This window comes from Taeniopygia guttata, chromosome 2 (genome assembly GCF_048771995.1).
Source record: "Taeniopygia guttata chromosome 2, bTaeGut7.mat, whole genome shotgun sequence".
NCBI classification, from domain to species: domain Eukaryota; kingdom Metazoa; phylum Chordata; class Aves; order Passeriformes; family Estrildidae; genus Taeniopygia; species Taeniopygia guttata.
Window position 1 is genome coordinate 4,528,324 of NC_133026.1, and position 20,645 is coordinate 4,548,968.

Below are 20,645 nucleotides of genomic sequence, written 5' to 3' on the forward strand. Positions count from 1 at the left end.
TGGGAAAAAGCATTTCTGCACTTCTCTTTCAGCAACAGGCACTGCCCTGATTCAGCAGGGACTTCACTCCTGCTGATGCACATCAGTGGTAGAGGGAAAAATCCCCCATCCCTGTCCCACCCTGTCCCCTCTGTCACATGCAGGACTCCTCAGTGGCTGCCCTGGCACCTGCCTGTGCAAGCAGAGCTGATGAACTACTGATGAACTCTGCTAAACAAATCTGTGGCGACTCTTGCAGATGTTCCAGCTATTTAGATCTTTTGGATGAGGTCATACAATAATTTGTTCAAGTCTCAAAGCTGTGTGGCTTCTTTTGAAGGGCTTACTTCAGCTACTTGAATAGCTGTTCTTAACATCACTGCCATATCCACGTGAATATCTGAATAAAACACTTCATTTGGTTGGAAAAATCTATTTTGGGACTTTTTATCTGACACAGTAGACTTAGGCAGAGCCTTCCTTTCTAGGAAAAGGCACATATTATTGATGCTTTATGAGCAGAAAACCTCAGGCCTGTTGGAATTAGCAGCTGGCTCAAGATTAGCACATTAGTTGCAATTTAAAATATTTTTTAGTTAGTCCTGTGAATGGTTGGATGACCTGCCCTGCATTTACTTTGTACTGGTTGGTCAGGTTTTTGATTTTGTTTTGGTTTTGTTTTTAATTTTACCAATCTCCTTAGCTGCTACTTAGGATAAAGATGCCTTTTTTCTTTTTTTTTTTGGTTTTTTTTTTTTTTTGTTGTTGTTGTTTTTTTGTTTTTTTTGCACTTGGTAAAACAAGTGTTTCAAAATTCATAAAACAGCTCATTTATAGTGGTGAGAAAAATCCAGTTGTTCTGTGCTGACAGAAACCAAGTGTCTGCAGAACTGAATACACAACCTGAAGGCTTTCCAGTGGTTTTTCCCCTGTTTTTTGTTGTCTTTTGACTCAGAAGGAGAGGCAGCCATCCCTGCAGGATGGGATGGGGCTGTTCCAGGTGGGATGCAGCCTCCAGCAGTTTTCCTGGCAAGCAACTTTTGCCATCCAGAGTTCCCATCAGCCCAGCCGTGCTGGCAGGAGCCCAGGAATGTTCTGGAATCCTCTGGAGCTGGAATAATCCGTGGGTAACCCATTGCTTTGGGGAGCTTGGCAGCCTTGGAAAGCTGCAGGAGTTTTGTGGGGCAGAATTCCCTCTGCAGCCCACCCAGAGGTGGAGGTGATGAGGTTTGGCCATGGCTAAAATGGGATCAGGATGAGTTTAGGAGTTGGTGGCTGTGGCTGTGTCCCCCCGTGGTGCCTCCCACTGCTGTCCCCAAACCAGCATGGCTCAGGTTTGCAGCCAGGCTTTGATTTCATGGCGTGGATGCTCCTGGTGGGGATGGAAAGGCAGGAAAAGCTGGACACGAGCACAGCTGGCTCTCATCAGCTTCCTCCCAGCAAGGACAAAGCTGCTGCTGCTCAAAGGGAACAGAGGAGTCACTGCTCAGCCAGACACGTGTCACCCCTCGGAGAGCCTCTGTCCCTCCAGATAACGAGGGGTGATCCTTTTGTCCCTACAAATGTGATGTCACCACCTCTGAATTCCCAGCCTTGCAATAAATGTTGCACTCAAAAGCTCAGGGGGGGTTGTTGGGGAGTTGCTGGCTTGACAATGGGTTGTTTTCTTTGATTTTAATGGGCTTTTGTGATGAAAACCAAATTTCTTTACGGTGTAACCTTGTAACTTTTTTTCATGCTTTGATTCAGTTTGACAATAAACTATCTGTGTTATTTTTTTCATTCTCTTCATGTCTGATAATGCAAATAGTTCAGGTCTGTTCCCAGAAATCCCCCTTTCTCTGTCCACGTGCCATTCTCCTTGGGGAAAACATTGGAGGGGGAAGCAAAGACTTCAGAGAATCAGGCCAGAAAGTTCTCATTCCATTCTTCTCAACTCTTGGGAGCTGCTGGGCTTTAGTAAAGATGAAAGCCTTGACTGCTGAGCACCAAGGCCTTCTTCCTCTGCCAGCAGATTTGGCAGAAAGGCTCAGCTCCTGTTCCTTTTGGTTATCCTGCTGAGGTTTGGAGAAGTCCACCTGGCTGCTTTCCAAAGCCACTGAAGCCTGTAAGGTGGAGCTGAGAAAAGGAGCAAGATGCTGGATTGTGAGAGGGTAAGGGGGCAGGAGGAAACCTGATGGGGGCTGCTGGGGTCTCTGTGCAAACCCCTCCCAGTCCCTACATGCAGCACCCCTTGGGTGGTGACATCCACAGCATCCCTGAAGCAATTTGGTTCCTCACCTGCCTGTTCTTGTAAATGCAGGTGAACCCTGTAATGTGTGACTCCAGAAGGCTGAATGATTTCTTTATTATAACTATGCTATAATACATTATTATACTATATAAAGGAAGATACTAAAACTACATATTACTTTCTCTACTATATCTAACTCACAACTCGGACCCTCTCTGAGAGTCCAGCCCCAGGTGGGTTGGATTTGCCATCAGGCTCAAACAATCCTCACCAGAATCCAACCAAGCAATCACTCCATATAAACAATTCTCCAAACACATTCCACATGGGAAAAACAAGGAGCAGAAATAGAAATTGTTTTTTCTTTCTCTCTGTCCACCTCTATGAAAAATCCTGAGAGGGAGAGAAATGTGCTGCCACATTTAATAGGAAAATTATTTTATAAATGCTGTTAGGTTTCATTCTTTCTAATGTCTACCTAATCCCCTGGCTAATACCTGCTGTAGCCTCAGAGACAGAGAACCAGAGATTTGTATAAAATTTATCTGTGGGGTTTTTAGTGCATCTTTTTCCTTCACAAGCAAACGCATCTAGAAAAAGCAAGATTTTCATCAAGACCTAAAGAACCCACTTAATGACAGAATTACAGAACCATTTTGGTTGGAAAAGAGTCGCAGCTGAGAGGGACCAGGTGCTGTGCAGGAGCAGGGCTGAGGCTGAGCACGTACAGGTCCTGCCCTTGGCTCGGCATCACAGGCCTGGAGCTCTGTGACCCTTCTTTCCTTTCCTTTCCTTTCCTTTCCTTTCCTTTCCTTTCCTTTCCTTTCCTTTCCTTTCCTTTCCTTTCCTTTCCTTTCCTTTCCTTTCCTTTCCTTTCCTTTCCTTTCCTTTCCTTTCCTTTCCTTTCCTTTCCTTTCCTTTCCTTTCCTTTCCTTTCCTTTCCTTTCCTTTCCTTTCCTTTCCTTTCCTTTCCTTTCTCCTTTCTCCTTTCTCCTTTCTCCTTTCTCCTTTCTCCTTTCTCCCTTCTCCTTTCTCCTTTCTCCTTTCTCCTTTCTCCTTTCCTTTCCTTTCCTTTCTCCTTTCCTTTCTCCTTTCCTTTCTCCTTTCCTTTCTCCTTTCCTTTCCTTTCTCCTTTCCTTTCCTTTCTCCTTTCCTTTCCTTTCTCCTTTCCTTTCCTTTCTCCTTTCCTTTCCTTTCTCCTTTCCTTTCCTTTCTCCTTTCCTTTCCTTTCTCCTTTCCTTTCCTTTCTCCTTTCCTTTCCTTTCTCCTTTCCTTTCCTTTCTCCTTTCCTTTCCTTTCTCCTTTCCTTTCCTTTCTCCTTTCCTTTCCTTTCTCCTTTCCTTTCCTTTCTCCTTTCCTTTCCTTTCTCCTTTCCTTTCCTTTCTCCTTTCCTTTCCTTTCTCCTTTCCTTTCCTTTCTCCTTTCCTTTCCTTTCTCCTTTCCTTTCCTTTCTCCTTTCCTTTCCTTTCTCCTTTCCTTTCCTTTCTCCTTTCCTTTCCTTTCTCCTTTCCTTTCCTTTCTCCTTTCCTTTCCTTTCTCCTTTCCTTTCCTTTCTCCTTTCCTTTCCTTTCTCCTTTCCTTTCCTTTCTCCTTTCCTTTCCTTTCTCCTTTCCTTTCCTTTCTCCTTTCCTTTCCTTTCTCCTTTCCTTTCCTTTCTCCTTTCCTTTCCTTTCTCCTTTCCTTTCCTTTCTCCTTTCCTTTCCTTTCTCCTTTCCTTTCCTTTCTCCTTTCCTTTCCTTTCTCCTTTCCTTTCCTTTCTCCTTTCCTTTCCTTTCTCCTTTCCTTTCCTTTCTCCTTTCCTTTCCTTTCTCCTTTCCTTTCCTTTCTCCTTTCCTTTCCTTTCTCCTTTCCTTTCCTTTCTCCTTTCCTTTCCTTTCTCCTTTCCTTTCCTTTCTCCTTTCCTTTCCTTTCTCCTTTCCTTTCCTTTCTCCTTTCCTTTCCTTTCTCCTTTCCTTTCCTTTCTCCTTTCCTTTCCTTTCTCCTTTCCTTTCCTTTCTCCTTTCCTTTCCTTTCTCCTTTCCTTTCCTTTCTCCTTTCCTTTCCTTTCTCCTTTCCTTTCCTTTCTCCTTTCCTTTCCTTTCTCCTTTCCTTTCCTTTCTCCTTTCCTTTCCTTTCTCCTTTCCTTTCCTTTCTCCTTTCCTTTCCTTTCTCCTTTCCTTTCCTTTCTCCTTTCCTTTCCTTTCTCCTTTCCTTTCCTTTCTCCTTTCCTTTCCTTTCTCCTTTCCTTTCCTTTCTCCTTTCCTTTCCTTTCTCCTTTCCTTTCCTTTCCTCCCTGACCTGCTGGAAAGGTCTTGCAATAACAACCAGAGGGCTCAGGCAAATCCTTGGCTTGCTGATGCTTGGAAAACAATTGGATTGTTGCATCCCAAAGAGGAGCATGAGGGAGGAAGGTCTGGAGGCCTTTTGTGATTGGGGATTTTGGTGCTCCAAGCCCTGCCATGGTCTGGCAGTGGCAGCGTTTGGCTTTGATGTGTCAGTCTTGGAAAAGTCTTGGAAAAAAGCAGGGTTGGGAAGGCTGTGGCCGTGCAGGGCCCGGTCACACCACGAGATGGTGCAGCCGTGCAGCGCTGCCCTTTAAAGGCACCGCAGGAGAAATTTAAATGACATTATTGTCTCAAGGAAGAGCATCACCACAGCTTTGGACGTCCGAGTCCCCTGCCTGGATTGTGCTCCACAGGTCCATGGATAACGCCTTCCTCCAGGTAAAAACATTTCTCTTTTGGTGCTTCACCAGCAATTTCTTCACTGCCCAATTATTCCTGAGTTTCCTTTGAGAAAGGAACCAGTGGCTCCACACCAGGATAAGTATTCATGATAATTCTAGTCAGTGATTATTTTTTCTTCCATGAAAATGCAGAAATATGTGATCAGCACAGGAAAATAAAAGAGGGAAATCAGCATTTGTCAAATAGTTGAGTTCTAGGTTATGTCTTTACACATTCCCTATTGTGTTTTTTTAATAGTTTTTTCCTCCAAAAGCTTTGCTGCTCACCTTTTTACGAGAAACATCATTTTAAATTGAGCTTTGGCTCAAGTACACGAGGAGAAAGAACTGTGGACAAATGTTGCATCTCCAGGAGGGGAAGGAAAAAAAAGAAGCCATAAAAGTGGTGCCAAGCTGGCAGGTGTGTGACCAGGCACATTCCCTGTGCCAGTTCCGCTCCCTGCCCGTGTCCAGGGCAGCCAGGGACACAGGGACCAAAAGGGTTGGACATTCCAGGGGATGGACCCCACACCTGCAGGGCTGCCTCTCCCTGTTAGTGACTGCAGCATCTGCTTTTTGGGTTTGGTTTTTTGGGGTTTTTTTGTTTTGTTTTGTTTTGTGGGGTTTTTTTGGGGTTTTTGGGGGTTTTTTTTTGGTGGGTTTTTTTGTTTGTTTTGTTTTTGTTTGTTTGTTTGTTTTGTTTTGTTTTCCAAGCCACCCCTTTCACCCACCTCCTTGGCTTTCTGCTCTCCTGGCAGGCTCCTTCCCACCTGGAAGCTCCTGCCCTGTGAGGAAAGACTGGAGCAGTTTGGGTTCCTGCTGCCTGGAGATGAGGAGGCTCAGGGGGCCCCTCTTCACAACACCCCAGGGCTGAAAGGTGCCACAAAGAGGATGGAGGCTTTATCTTCCCACAGAACCATGGAGAAGACAACAAGGAATGGCTACAAGTCGCCCAGAAAAGGTTTTATCTTGACAGTGAGAATTGTGGAAACAACTTCCCCGGGGATGTGCTGGAGGATTTCAAGGTGAGGCTGGAAAATGATTGAAAGCCTCACCTAAGCTGCCTTTCCATGAGAGGCTGGAGAAGATGATTAAGATTTCTTTCAGCCTGTTCTTTGATTCTGTGGTTCCCATTTAGCATCCTCCCCCTCCTGGCTGGGCGTGCCCAGCAATGGGGTGACCATGGCAAAGCAGGGGTGCTCTGCAGCTCCAGCAGCTGAGGAGGAGCCACCAACCTTGGCTATTTCCTCCTGGCTTGGATGGACCCTCCTCTTTTGCCTCTCCTTTAATTCATGAGGGCAAGACTGCCCTAAAAATTAAATCCCACTAGGATCCCTGGTTCCTGCCTTTTCCAGGAGACAGCTTTGCCCATCCCAGGCAGCTGCAGCCACACAGGGCCCTGGGGGTGTTGGAGCTGCAAGGAACTCCTGCACCTCTGAAAGCAAAACAAAGACGTTCTCAGCTGCAAAAATCAGATTATCTGCAATCCCTGCTCCCCATGGGATGCAGGATGAAGGTGCAATTTGATGAATGTTACCCAGCCAATATGGAAAATGTAAATTAAAAGGAGAAGAATTCCTTGACAGGCATTTCTAAACCTTTGCAGTGTGCCAGGGAAAAGGTCAGGCTCTAGTTTATGATTTGATGTTAAACCTGAGTCTCTCCAAGATCCAGTTTCTCCTCAAATTCTTTCAGTTCCTTGGATGCTGTTGGGGCACAGGCATTTCTCACCTTCACTGGTATGAAAAGGAAGGAAATCATCTACACCTCATTGTCCAGGGGGTAAAACCAGTCCACAAATAATACATTTTCTTTCCTATTCTGTAAAGGTTGTGGCCTCATCTCATTTGATTCCACATCACTCTTGTTCTCCTGAAAGTCTTCGGGTGCTGGGGGATAAATGTTTTTTTATCTGCCTGCAATGAGTCAGCTACAAGGCAGCAAAGGCAGCCAGATTTTCTAAATTTCAACTTTACAGAAAAATCAAGTTCTTCTTTTAACTTTTTCATAACCAGGTTGTCAGCTGTGACACTTTGTTGTGATGTTTTTTAAAATAATGAATTTGATGTGCTTGCTGACAGGCTGGATCACACAAGCACTGGGTTTGTATGCTGTCACCCATTTTTAGGGATCTCAGTACCAAAATAGGTATCAGCTCCATCCTGGAGACAGTCAGAAATGTTGAAGCAGAGCCACTAATTAGTCATAATGGTGGGTTCTTTTCCCTGATATAATTTTGAGCTTTAGAGCAGGTGCCTCCTGAGAACTGATGTGTGATGATCAGTGAAGCAGAAATTGGATCATTAAGAACCTGGGCAATAAAGAGAGAGGCAGCTCATCCTCCAGCAAGTGGAGCACATCCTGGGCTGAACACAAGGGCTGGACCAGCAGGTCCAGGGAGGTGATTCCTCCTCTGCTCTGCCCTTGTGGGACCCCTCCTGCAGTGCTGGGGCAGCTCCAGAGGAGGCCATGGAGATGTTCCAAGGGATGGAGCCAGGCTGGGAGAGCTGGGGGTGCTCACCTGGAGAGGAGAAGCTCCAGGGAGAGCTCAGAGCCCTTCCAGGGCCTGAAGGAGCTCCAGGAGAGATGGAGAGGGACTGGGCACAAGGGATGGAGGGACAGGACAAGGAGCAGTGGCTTTAGACTGAAAGAGAGAAGATTTGGATTAGATACAAGGAAGAAATTCTCTCCTGTGAGGGTCCTGGATGTGTCCAAGGCCAGGTTGAATGGGGCTTGGAGCAACCTGGGATGGTGGAAGGTAGAACTGGATGAGTTTTAATGTCCCTTCCAACCCAATCCATTCTGGGATTCTGAGAGGTCCCACCTGCTAAGAATGGCAGCAATTACAGATGGGTCAAAGTGCTCTTTAAGTGCCAATATTTTATCAAAACAAACCTCAGCACTGTCGATTCCTATAAACTTTCTGCTCCCCTCTTCTATTCTTAGGGAGTTCTGGAACAATGCAGGAAAAAAAAGTCATTTTTTTCAATAGCATTTTCAAAATTCATAACAATTCTGTGATTATTATTTTATTTCCTTTTCTTTCTTTAAATGAGCAGCAGCTACAGCTTTATTGTTTTTATCAACCAGCAGCCTTGAGGCTGTTATAAAAGAGCTGCACTGCTGTAATGAAGGAAACACAGAGATGGGAAAAGCAAGCTTGCTACTGTACCAGTGAGCTCTGTGTGGCCTCTGAACATTCAATTTTAGCTTGCAGGGAGCCTAAACCACTATTCAAGGAAGGGAAGGGGAGACAGAGGCTGATTTTAAATTATCCCAGTCCGGCTCTGTAAATTGTGTGAAAGCACAGCCCTGTTTTCCTAAATGTTCAGAGCTTATCCTGATGCTCTGTTGAAAATTGCACAGTGCAAGGTGGGAGGGGAGGATGGCTGTGTCAGGCTGAGGCAGGAGGGAGGATGGGAAGCACAAGCTGTCACCTACTGGTGCTGCCCTCACATCTCCAGCCGAGGCAGCAGCTTCAAAGCAGTCATCAAACCTCAGCTGTGTGAGCTGGAAAATGTGCAGGAGTGGGGAAAATAACATCAGGTGCCTGTTTCACAATTTCCAGGTTGGAAAAGACCTTCAAGATCATCGAGTCCAACCCAGCCCCAACACCTCAACTCAACCCTGGCACCCAGTGCCACATCCAGGCTTTGTTAAGCACACCCAGGGATGGTGATTCCACCTCCCTGGGCAGCCATTCCAGAACTTTATCACCTTTCTGTGAAAAACGTTTTCCTAAAATCCAACCTAAATTGGATGTGCTCAAGTGTCTCAACGTGGTTCCCAAGCTGAGGGGCCAGAGCTGGGCACACAGCACTTGAGGTGTGCCCTCAGCAGTGCCAGGCACAGGGCAGAATGACCTCCCTGGGAAAAACAGTGGTGGGATGTGGGGATGCTGGGCTCCAGGATGGTTTGGGTGAATGGAGACCAGAGATCTCTGAAGGCTGCTCTTAGAATATCTGGTTTGTTAGAGAGGGTGAAAGGCCCTGCTTGGAGTCACCAGGGAGAGGCAAGGGGTAGAGGGAGATAAGAGAGGATCCCAAGAGGATGCTCCAGGAGAGGGGCAGTTCCAAGAGAATGGAAGTTCCAAGAGAGCGTTTGGCTCCTCAGGGACTCCTTGTCAGGGGGTTCAAGGTGGGCTGGAACAAGACTCAGGCCAATGGGGTCACAGACTCCTGATGTTCCAGGGGAGGGTTACAGGTGTGGGATGAACCACACATTGGGGTGAGATCCAACAGTCCATTTGACCCCTGGACCTACCTGTAGGTAAGTGTGAGAACCCCGGGATTGGTTCAGGGGTCTCGTGTGGTGGAAAAGTCTCTCCTCCAACCTTTGCTTCCAAAGAAAAACCCCGCAGCCTCTTGTGGTTCGGTCTCAAGGCAGTTTATTGCAAGTTATCTAAAAGATTGTCCTCGCCCGCTGCAGCTGCTTTGGTCAGCGGCCCAGGCAGAGACACACACACTCCTGACACCCTCACTGGTGTCTTCTTCTCTCTCCCTGCCCAGGGCTGCTGCTATCTTTTATATGATATATTACTTATTATGTGTTTACAGATTTTCCCCAATACCTACTATCTATGTTACAATGTGCTCTTCTACTCTAAACCAATCTGTGAGTGCCAACATCACCAAGAACATGGAGGCAAGGAAGAAGAAGGAGGAAGAACAGGATCAGGCCCACTTTCCTCCATCTTAGAACTCCTGACCCCCCTGTACAAAGTAAAACCCCCCTGTACAGGTGTTAAAACCCCCTTGTACAATACTAAAAAATTTTCCCCTCTAATTTGTAATTACTTCTACTATACCATCAAACCCTCTGTGACCGCTTGTTCCACCTTCAAAGTTGGTAATTCATTCCATGGCTCAAACTCAAGATCACAGCGGTTTTCAGCTGCTTGCCAGGGTCTAAAATGCTTCTGACCAAGGCCTGGAACCTCTGAAAATGTCTGAGGGACATTTTGAGTTCCGACAGGTAAGGGCATTGTTCAACCAGAAGGGATTGTCTTCATCCTGGCTGTGCTATTGTTTTCTACTTGTTCATAACTAAGGTTTGGTATCTCAAAACTTGTTACCATCTCAATCTCTGTATTTTCTAAATCTTTTGCCAGGCAATCATATTTATAAGGCTTTCTTGTTTCATCTTCCCCAACAGTGGGAGAAGCCTCTCTCATCTCAGGTCAGCCCAAGGTGGGAATGGCCAAAAAGTCATTCACAGACTCATGGAAGGTTTGGGCTGGAAGGGACCTTAAAGCTCATCCAGTCCCAACTCCCTGCCATGGGCAGGGGCAGGCTGGGGTCAGTGTTTCCCTCGCTGTCACCTGCCCCAGCTGATGTCTGTCTGCACCAGAGGTTTGTAATGCAGCTTTGCTCATCCTTCAGCTCCCCCAGCCTGACCACAAGTGCTGCTCACAGAAAATCTGTGGGGAAAAAAATTGCTTTAGTCATGCCAAAAAGCCCCCTGGAAAGAACTAAACTCTCCTGTCTCAAGCTCAGCTACCTAATCTGGGGGGCTTGGAGGGGCTTTCCAAGCATCATTTCTTGAAGCAGTTTCCCCAGGGAGAGCCCTTTTCTTGCAAGGATGTGAAGGGAACAGTGGAGCTGGATGACAGCAAGGCACTGTGTTAAACACTGCAGCTTCCCCAGGGAAGCTCCCTGCAAAATCTCTTCCTTTGCCACACCTGACTGATGCTCCCCCAGCCAAAGCAGGGAAGGGTGTCAGGGATGGGTCTCTGAAGCCATGGAGGAACAATCTGCAGTTGAAACTGCAGGAGGAGCAGGAGAGAGTTTTCCCTGGGGATGGCTGAAATCAGAGATGTGAGCAGCGAGATCTCCTTGAGTGACACATCCAAGCAGATCAAATCCATGAATAGAGAGCAGGGAGAGAAAAGGAGGTGATAATGAAGTGGGAGTAACAAGCACAGCACAAGAAATGTCCCCAAGTTGGGCCAGGGAAGGCTTAGTTTGGATTTTAAGTAAAATTTCTTCACCACAAGGGTGGTCAGGCATTGGAACAAGCTGCCCATGGCAGTGATGGAGTCACCATCCCTGGAAGTGTCCAAAAAAATGTGTAGATGTGGCACTTGGGGACAATATTTAGTGGTGGGCTTGGCAGTGCTGGGTTAAAGATTGGACTCCTGGATCATAGAGGTCTTTTCCAAATTTCAAGATCCTGTGCAATGAGTGACAAGGTCTGGCAGATCACCTATGGCATCATTCAGAAGCAAAAACAACCACGAGTTTAAACCGAGGAACCATTGCCAAAAAAAGTCCCCATCTCATTCAAGGAATGGGGAGATTTTCAAAAGGGGAGTTATGTAAAAACTGGGAAATAAGTGCTGCTGCTCTGCTGGATGCCAGAGAGGCTTCCCTCAGAGCTGTGCTCAGTGCCAGTGGGCCCTAGGGCAGAAATCAGAGATAAAGGGGGCTAGGAGTGCCACAGAATGGAGTGTGGAAAGCACAGGGGGAGAAAAACATCACAGAGAGAGGCTCCTCTCTCCTCTGGTGTCCCTGCCCATGACAGGGGGTTGGAAATACACAGTCTTTAAGGTCCCTTCCAACTCAAACCAACCCAGGATTCTAGAAGAGGGAGAAAGTTGTTACCAGGATAAATGCCTGGCTTTCAGCAGGGATGTCTGATTTGTGTCACAACAAAAAGAAGGATTAATTCTCAACACAAAAATGAGATTTCAGCAATGTGTAAGAACAACCATACAGCTACATCCTTGCTGCAAGGGCCCATGCTGCTCTTGGACTGGATGATTCCTATAGATCCTTTCCAAGTGAAAACTTCTCTTCTCTTCTCTTCTCTTCTCTTCTCTTCTCTTCTCTTCTCTTCTCTTCTCTTCTCTTCTCTTCTCTTCTCTTCTCTTCTCTTCTCTTCTCTTCTCTTCTCTTCTCTTCTCTTCTCTTCTCCTTCTCTTCTCCTTCTCTTCTCTTCTCTTCTCTTCTCTTCTCTTCTCTTCTCTTCTCTTCTCTTCTCTTCTCTTCTCTTCTCTTCTCTTCTCTTCTCTTCTCTTCTCTTCTCTTCTCTTCTCTTCTCTTCTCTTCTCTTCTCTTCTCTTCTCTTCTCTTCTCTTCTCTTCTCTTCTCTTCTCTTCTCTTCTCTTCTCTTCTCTTCTCTTTTCCTCTTCCTCTCCTCACTTTGCTTCCACCTCTTCCCCACCTCTTTTCCCTTCTCCACCACGAATGCCAAAGCACAACGCCTGCAGCCCCTGTGAGCTCCTTTTGGTGAAGCTATTGAAGAACAGCCCCTGGCACTGGGCTCCAGCAGCACACAGCTCTGCAGACACGGCTGGGCAGGAGCTCTGTGTCCTCCTCACACTCCCCATTTCCCTTGTCTCAGTGGGGACACCCCTGATCTGGACAAGAGCACACCCTGTCACTGTCACCGTGCTGCAGGTGAGGCTTCTGGCCACCCCTGCATCCCTGGGGCCACGAGAGCAGCTGCAGCAGGAATTTTCTGGCACAAATGCATCTGGGCTCATCCTCAAAAGCAAATGTGGGAGCTCCCAGCAGCCAGGAAGGAGTTACCTGCTCTGCTGACAGGGAGCGTGGGGTGCAAAGCCCAGTGAAGAGGGTTAGAGACTTGGGGAAGTGTAATCCAGCAGGAAAGGCTGATTTAGGAGAGGAGAAAGGGGATGTAAGGAAATAACTTCAAGCCTGCGTCACTGGAGATTTGAAGTGGTTTGGATTTTGGCTGAAATGGCTGAGAGACGGGGCGTGGGCTTTTATTGAATAATCACCATTTTCTGTGCAAAGTGCAAAAATGTTCCTGAGAAACCTCTGGGTTTGCAGTTGTTCAGACCACACATTTCCTGTGTGCAAAGTGTGCTCCTTTAGAAACGTCAGGTCCTTTGCCCCCCGGGCAACAGCAAATCCTGTATCCCTGAGTTCCCCAATCCCTCTGTTCCCTTTGTTCCCCAATCCCTGTGTCCCTGCAGTTCCCCAATTCCTGTGTCCCTTTGTTCCCCAATCCCTCTGTTCCCTTTGTTCCCCAAGCCCTGTGTCCCTGAGTTCACTACCCACTTTGTCCCTGCAGTTCCCCAATCCTTGTGTCCCCTGATTTCACCAATCTCTCTGTTCCCTGCAGTTCTTCAATCCCTGTGTCCCCTGATTTCACAAATCTCTCTGTTTCCTGCAGTTCCTCAGTCCCTCTGTTCCCCAATCCCTGTGTCCCTGCATTTCCCCAATCCCTGAGTTCCCCAATCCCTGTATCCCTGAGTTCCCCAATCCCTGTGCTCCTGCAATTCCCAATCCCTGTGTCCCTGAGTTCCCCAGTCCCTGTGTTCCTGCAATTCCCAATCCCTGTGTCCCTGAGTTCCCCAGTCCCTGTGTTCCTGCAATTCCCAATCCCTGTGTCCCTGAGTTCCCCAGTCCCTGTGTCCCTGCAGTTCCCAATCCCTCAATTCCCCAATCCCTCAGTTCCCCAACCCCTCAGTTCTCAATCCCTGCAGTTCCCAATCCCTCAATTCCCCAATCCCTGCAGTTCCCCAATCCCTGCAGTTCCCAATCCCTCAGTTCCCCAATCCCTCAATTCCCAAGCCCTCTGTTCCCAGTCCCCGTGTCCCTGCAGTGAGGCCCAGGGCTGAGCACCAGGACAGGGCAGATCTGTGCGGGCACTCCGAGCCCAGAGCTCTCCCTGCCCTCCTCGCTGCCCACAAACCAGTCCAGCCTGTTCCAACCCCTCCCTTCAGCCATCAGAGCCGGCCTCTTTCCTGGTGGGACTGGAAAATGATTCATCCACATCCACAGCGCAGGAATGCAGCCCTGGAGACATCGATTGCGAGCCTCTCCCAAAATCCTCTTCTGGAGCAGTGCGGAAGGAATGTGCTCTGGAAAAGTCCTCCCCAGTAAATCTTTGAGAAACAGGAGTCGAGTCCCACTCTCAGTCTGATCCTCAGCCTCATCCCGATCCCTGCTGAGGAGAGAAAACATCCTAAACCCAAGAGTGGGTGCAGCAGAGCTGCCTCGATGGCCAGGACCTGCCCTTCCCTCCTCCCCTGGCTGGGGAGCCTTGGTGCCACCTTCCTCCTCCTCCTCTTCCTCCTCTTCCTCCTCCTTGTAATAAATAAAAAGATCTTTGTTCATAAAAACGAGCGTTAAAGGAGATAAGGATTTGAACTGAGTAGGAAATGCAACTACCATAGAAGCCTGTGTAACTAATTATATACAAGTTAACTTCTAGGCCAAGGACAATCTGCAAGGAAGATGAGGAGCCTTCATCCCTATGACCACCAAGGGCAGAAAAAAAGACCCCCTAGCAACCAATTGCACAGGTGCAGAGTGCATTGAGAGAAAATACATCAGCTGGGAAAAAAAAAAAGAAAAAAAGGACTATAAAAACAAAAAGGGCAAAGGGGGAAGGTGCACCGTGGCAGAGCAGAGACTCCCTGGCTGCCCAGCGTTGTTCTTTTGCTTAATACTGCTTGCTTAATAAATTCTTGTTAATTGATTTATCTACAATTAGCCTCCCCAATTGAATTTGTCCATAAGACTCCTCCTCCCTGTTTGCCAAGGGAGTGATGCCTCTGTCTGCAGGCTGGGCAAAACCCCAGCAGACACAGACCCATGGGAGGGCCCACCTGCCAGTGCACCTGGATGCCACCAGGTGTGTGCTGATGTCACTGGTGCCATCACTGCCTGTCCCCAGGCGGTTTTGGTGAGCAGGGAGATTGCCTCTCTGCTCTGCTCTGCTCTGCTGTGTTGTGTTGTGTGCTGGTGCCCATCTGCTCCACTGGGCAATGTGTTTAATCCAGATCAGCATCAGGAGAGGCAAGTTCTGCAACTTCTCATGCTTTCCCCCGGTGCCAAAAATAGGTGAGATAACGCTGCCCTTTGCAGGACGAGCTCTTTGAGTGAGTGCTGCAGTGCAGAAGGGCCTGGAAAAGTCAGGAGACACAAGAATCCAGCCAATTCCTGTTGGGGTGTGGCACAGGGATGCCCCAAGAACAATCTCTCACTTGTATTAGAAGGAGTCCGGTCCCACAGGGAAGTAACGTGAGCTTCTTGTTTGGCGTTCAAACACAGTAACCAGAACTTCCTGGGAAAAGGCTCAGCTGAGCTCTGAGCTGGTTCTGGGTGGTGTCACTGTGACTATTCCAGTTACTCTCATGGAATTACCCCGAAAGGTTCCTGGGAAGCACTGGGTGTATCAGCCTTGTGGCAATGCAAATTAGAGGGTTTCAGGCAGCAGCGCTGCCCCTCACCAGCCTGTCATGTGTGGGAACTCAAAATGTCCCTCAGACATTTTTGGAGGTTCTGGGTCCAGGTCAAAAGCATTTGAGACCCTGGCAGGCAGCTGGAAACAGCTGTGATTTTGGATTTGAGCCATGGAATGATTTACCAACCTTTGGAGGAACACAGAGGAAGGAAAGAGAAAACAATTTCTATTTCTGCTCCTTGTTTTCCATGTGGAATGTGTTTGGAGAATTGTTTACCTGGGGTGATTGCTTGGCTGGATTCTGGTGAGGATTGTTTGAGCTGATGGCCAATCCAACCCACCTGGGGCTGGACTCTCCAGAGAGGGTCACGAGTTTTTATTGAGTTAGATATGGTAGTTAGAAAAGCAGGTATGTAGTTTTAGTATCTCCTTTAAATAGTATATTAATGTATTATAGCATAGTTATAATAAAGAAATCATTCAGCCTTATGAACTGGAGTCAGACATCAGCATTTCTTCCCACAGGGTTCACCTGCATTTACAGCAGGGGGCAATGGGCAAGGAAGGACATCAGGCACAGACAGTGACTGCACAAAGCAGGGAAGGGTGACAGGAGGGTGGCATTTCCCCAGCCTTTAGGGGTGGTGGATTTTTGTTGCTCTTTCCTGGTTGGCACAGGCAGGGCGGCATTCCTGCAGAAAATAGCTCCTCCCAGGCAGCCCCAGCCCTGGCCACCTGCTGTCCCCTGGCTATCGGAACTCAAAATGTCCCTCAGGCATTTTTGGATGTTCCGGGTCCAGGTCAGAAGCATTTGAGACCCTGGCAGGCAGCTGGGAACAGCTGTGATTTTGGGTTTGAGCCATGGAATGATTTACCAACCTTGCAGGAAGAGCAAGAAGTCACAAAGGTTTAGATGTTATAGTAGAAGTAGTCACAAAGTAAAGGGAAGAATTTTTTAGTGCTGTACAGGGGGGTTTTAGTTTTGTACATGGAGGTCAGAAGTTTAAGATGTAGGGATTTGGGCCTGTCCTGTCCTCCCTCTTTCTTCTTCCTTACCTCCATGTTCTTGGTGATGTTGGCACTCACAGGTTGGTTTAGAGTAGAAAAGCACCATTTAATATAGGTAATAGGCATTGGGGAAAAACTGTAACCATGTAACACGTAATGTACCATATAAAAGATAGAAAAGCACCATTTAATATAGGTAATAGGCATTGGGGAAAAACTGTAACATGTAACACGTAATGTACCATATAAAAGACAGCAGCAGCCCTGGGCAGGGAGAGAAGAAGCAGTCGGGAGTCAGAGAGGATGTCAGGGTGTGTGTGTACCTCTGCCTGAGCTGTGAGCAAACCACAGCAGCCCCAGAAGAAAATCTTTTAGATAACTTGCAATAAACTGCCTTGAGATTGAACAACAGAAGACTTCTGAGCTTTTTTTGGAAGCACGGGCTGGAGGAGAGACTTTTCCACCACATGGAGCCACCCCTGACCTAGGGGTGAGCTCCGGCACCCGGCCACCCTCTGTCCCCTGGCCACCCTCTGTCCCCCGGCCACACAGGCACAACCTCGGCTCTGCCTGCAGGATCTGCAGGATTCCGGGCTCAGGAGCTCTCAGGCTTTGTCCTTGCACTCCTGCACCTCCTCAGAGCTGGATTCATGAGCTCTGTTAGCAGAAGTGAGCAAGAGCAGTGATGAACTCAACCCAGCTGCCAGACTACCTGTCCTGGAGGAATCTTTGCTCTGTTTTGGGGAACAAACTCAAAAGTCCCTAAGGAAAATCTGGATTCTCTCCCAGGGCACAATTCCCACCTGACACAGGAAAAGGACATCCCCTCTGCTCTCCAGACTGGCAGCTGCTGTGATGCCGGCAATTTCCTGGGAGAGGCTGGTGAGCCCTGGCACAGGCAGGGATTCAGGAATTCACCCCCCCATCCCATACCCCAACACCCGGTGACTTTCTGTACTCACACGTGCAGCCTGGTCACTGAAATGAGACGGGTTAAAAATTAAGTTTGCAAGGGAGGGTGGAGTTATTCTGTGGGCAGTCAGGTATGGCCACCAACAGGAGCAACCAGGTTTCCCACAGTTGTGAAAACTTCTGGTCTGCCTGAGGAAAAAAGGAAATAAGGAAAAAAGGAAATAAGGGAAAAAGGAAATAAGGAAAAAAGGAAATAAACAGTGAGAGTGAGAGCTCCAGCTGCCTTCATCAGTAAAGCCAACATGTTCCACAGCTACCTCAGCATCCAGTGATCCTGACCCACAGTAAAACCGTTGGGATTAAATCCCAGTTGGATTACTGAGTGCTAAAGCAGCAGCCTTGTACCCTGCAGGGGAGAAACCCAGGCTACCTCTCCTGAAGGATGGGCGTGAGCTGTGGGGAAACTGAGCCAACTTTCTGGTTCCTGCATGACATCCCAGGTAATCTTGTCCAAAGGGCATAAATAACCTCTGTTTGCCTCAGCTCCCATGTTAGAACAAGGTATTAATCCCTCATCTTGCTTGCTCGTGGTGTGATTCCCATGAAAGGACAGTTCCAAGGAGCCTGGACCTCAAGGGTTGTCACTGCCACAGCACAAGTGATTTCCTCCTCCACAAGATGCCATGGGATGACCTTTGTCAGGCTCACACAGCCATTAACCACACAGCCATTAAGCTGGGCATGAGCCTCCCCTGCCTGTGAAATGCCCCCTTTCTGCTGGATCCAGCTGCTGCTGGAAATGGCAGAGGCTCTGCTTGATGACCCTGACCCAAACCGTGCTGGAATTTGCTGGGTTTCATAAGGTTTTCATTAGGACTGTGAGAGAGCCCCCGAGGTTTTGTGAAACTCCTAAACTATCCATACAGCGATTTGCAAAACTGTTCTCCTTGCAGGGGTGTTGGGTTTTACTGATCCTCTCGGCTTTTTTCCTTCCTCTCCCACTGTCTCCCTCTCCAAGGTGCACACGTTGCTCTAAGGGAAACATCTGATCCACCATCTCCACCTCCTTCTTGTGGATCAGCTTGAGGAGCACAAACGGGGCGGGCTGGGACCACAGAGCCTCTCAAAAATGGAAGGTAGAATAGTTAAGGATGGAAATGACTTCTAAGGTCATTGAGTCCAACCATTAACTGTGGCTGAAAGGGTGGTCAGGCATTGGCACAGGCTGCCCAGGGAAGTGGTGCAGTCACCACCCCTGGGAAGTGTTCAAAACCACTTGGAAGTGGCACTTGGGGACATGGTTCAGTGGAGGACCTGGCAGTGCTGGGTGAACAGATGGACTCAGTGATCTGAGAGGTCTTTTCCAACCTTCATGATTCTGTGGCTGGGGGACAGGCCGGTGACAGGATGATCAGGAGGAGGTGGGGTACCATTACCAAGTTGCCAGGCTTGTGTTTGGGTAATCTGGGTTTGGTTATGCCTTTATTACCCAGCTCCTGCCAGTGGTCCTGGCTGGAAAACCTCTGTGAGTATCCTGTGCTCCCTCCCTGCTGTCATCCCTGTCAGACAAGCAATAATCCCTGCTGCCTTCTTAAGACTGACATGGGACAGGAAAACATCTCAGTGCAAGGCTCCCACAATGCCTCACCTGGGATTAAGTCCTGAATCAGGATTTAAGATCTCTAGAAGATTGCAATTTAATACCAAGAATCAGCAGGTGTTAGTCCAAATGGCTCAGCCAGCTGTGACTTGAGTACAACTGAGAAAAACACCCAGGGACAGGAACAGCCCAGCTTTGTTTTCCTGCACACTGTTCCCCCATGGTTACTCTGTGAAGCTGCCATCAAACTCACCCTGTCAGACTCCATCTCTTTCCCTAAGGGATCAGCTCCTGCTGAGTCTTCACTGCCACCAAGCACTTCCCTAAAGTTTCTTGGCATCCTGGAAAAGCAGGCTCATTTTCTGCAGCAGCAAAACCAAGTTTTTCCTAGCACAAACCTCATCCATCTTTGCAGACAATGAGATAACTCAAAAAACATCTTGTGCCCATCAGCATTAGGAGCAGGGTTTAACAGCAGCATGGGGGTGATGGGGATTTGGGTGCTCCTGGAAGTTTCCCCAGATAAAACAAAGGTCTGAACACATCCAGATCTGGCTGGAAGGCACCAGAGCTGCCACATCAGGGTCCCACCCGGGCTATCCTGTTCTCTCAGTGACCTGCTGACTCCTGAAATGGGGAGAGGTGCAGAGGAGCCCTCAGTGCACAGGCAGGGAGAGCTGCCCCTCCTCTGCTCCTCCTCTGCACCTCCCCTGCACCCAGCCAGTTGCAGATTAACTCCTGGAAGGGAAGGGCAGCTCTTCTGCTCCAAGACAAGAGTTGTTCACCAGCAGAAATCTGGAATAAACCTCCTCCCCAAAGACTGGGAGAATGCAATTCTCCCAAATGTAATTTTGGAAAACATGCTGCTGTACAGCCCTCTGCAAAACCTCCAGCCAGAGCTCACAGGGACATACCAAGGGACATGATGCAGCCATTCCATCAGTATTGTTGTAGTTATACTCACTGAGGTATTTCTCCTGGCTAGCAGAGACTTAGAGTGGTGCAGCCCACCTTCAAGGATGGGTTATAGATATTTTAGGATGTAGAAGGCGGTTCAAGACTGACCAGAAGCCCTGTCAGACCTTGCTGGCAATGCTGCAAGGAGTCACCACCTCTGTGTCTCTCTCAGGGGATGCTTTTGCCCAGAAGCCTGAGGACACCCAAGCCCCATCTCCCCAGTCCACAGCCCAACACAGATGGCTTAAAATGGATTTTGCACTAACATGGCCAAGTAATAAATTGGAGCAATAGCTACAGGTTTGCCCCATGCCAGAGACTGCTCCTGTCTTAACCTGCTGTGAGCTGCTGGCCCTGGAAGGGGGAACTGCATCTCCAGAGCTCTTGCCAAAGCTACTCTGCCCTGTGAGAACCCCGGGCTTGGTTCAGGAGTCTCGTGTGGTGGAAAAGTCTCTCCTCCAACCTTTGCTTCCAAAGAAAAACTCCGCAGCCTCTTGTTGTTCAGTCTCAAGGCAGTTTATTGCAAGTTATCTAAAAGATTGTCTTCACCCACTGTGGCTGCTTTGGTCAGCAGCCCAGGCAGAGACACACACACTCCTGACACCCTCACTGGTGTCTTCTTCTCTCCCCCTGCCCAGGGCTGCTGCTTTTATATGATATATTACGTGTTATATGTTTACAGATTTTCCCCAATACCTACTATGTTACAATGGGCTTTTCTACTCTAAACCAATCTGTGAGTGCCAACATCACCAAGAACATGGAGGTAAGGAAGAAGAAGGAGGAAGAACAGGATCAGGCCCACTTTCCTCCATCTTAGAACTCCTGACCCCCATGTACAAAGTAAAACCCCCCTGTACAGGTGTTAAAACCCCCCTGTACAATACTAAAAAATTTTCCCCTCTAATTTGTAATTACTTCTACTATACCATCAAACCCTCTGTGACCGCTTGTTCCACCTTCAAAGTTGGTAAATCATTCCATGGCTCAAACTCAAAATCACAGCTGTTTTCAGCTGCTTGCCAGGGTCTAAAATGCTTCTGACCAAGGCCTGGAAATGTCTGAGAGGGCTCCTGGGCAGGACTGAGAGT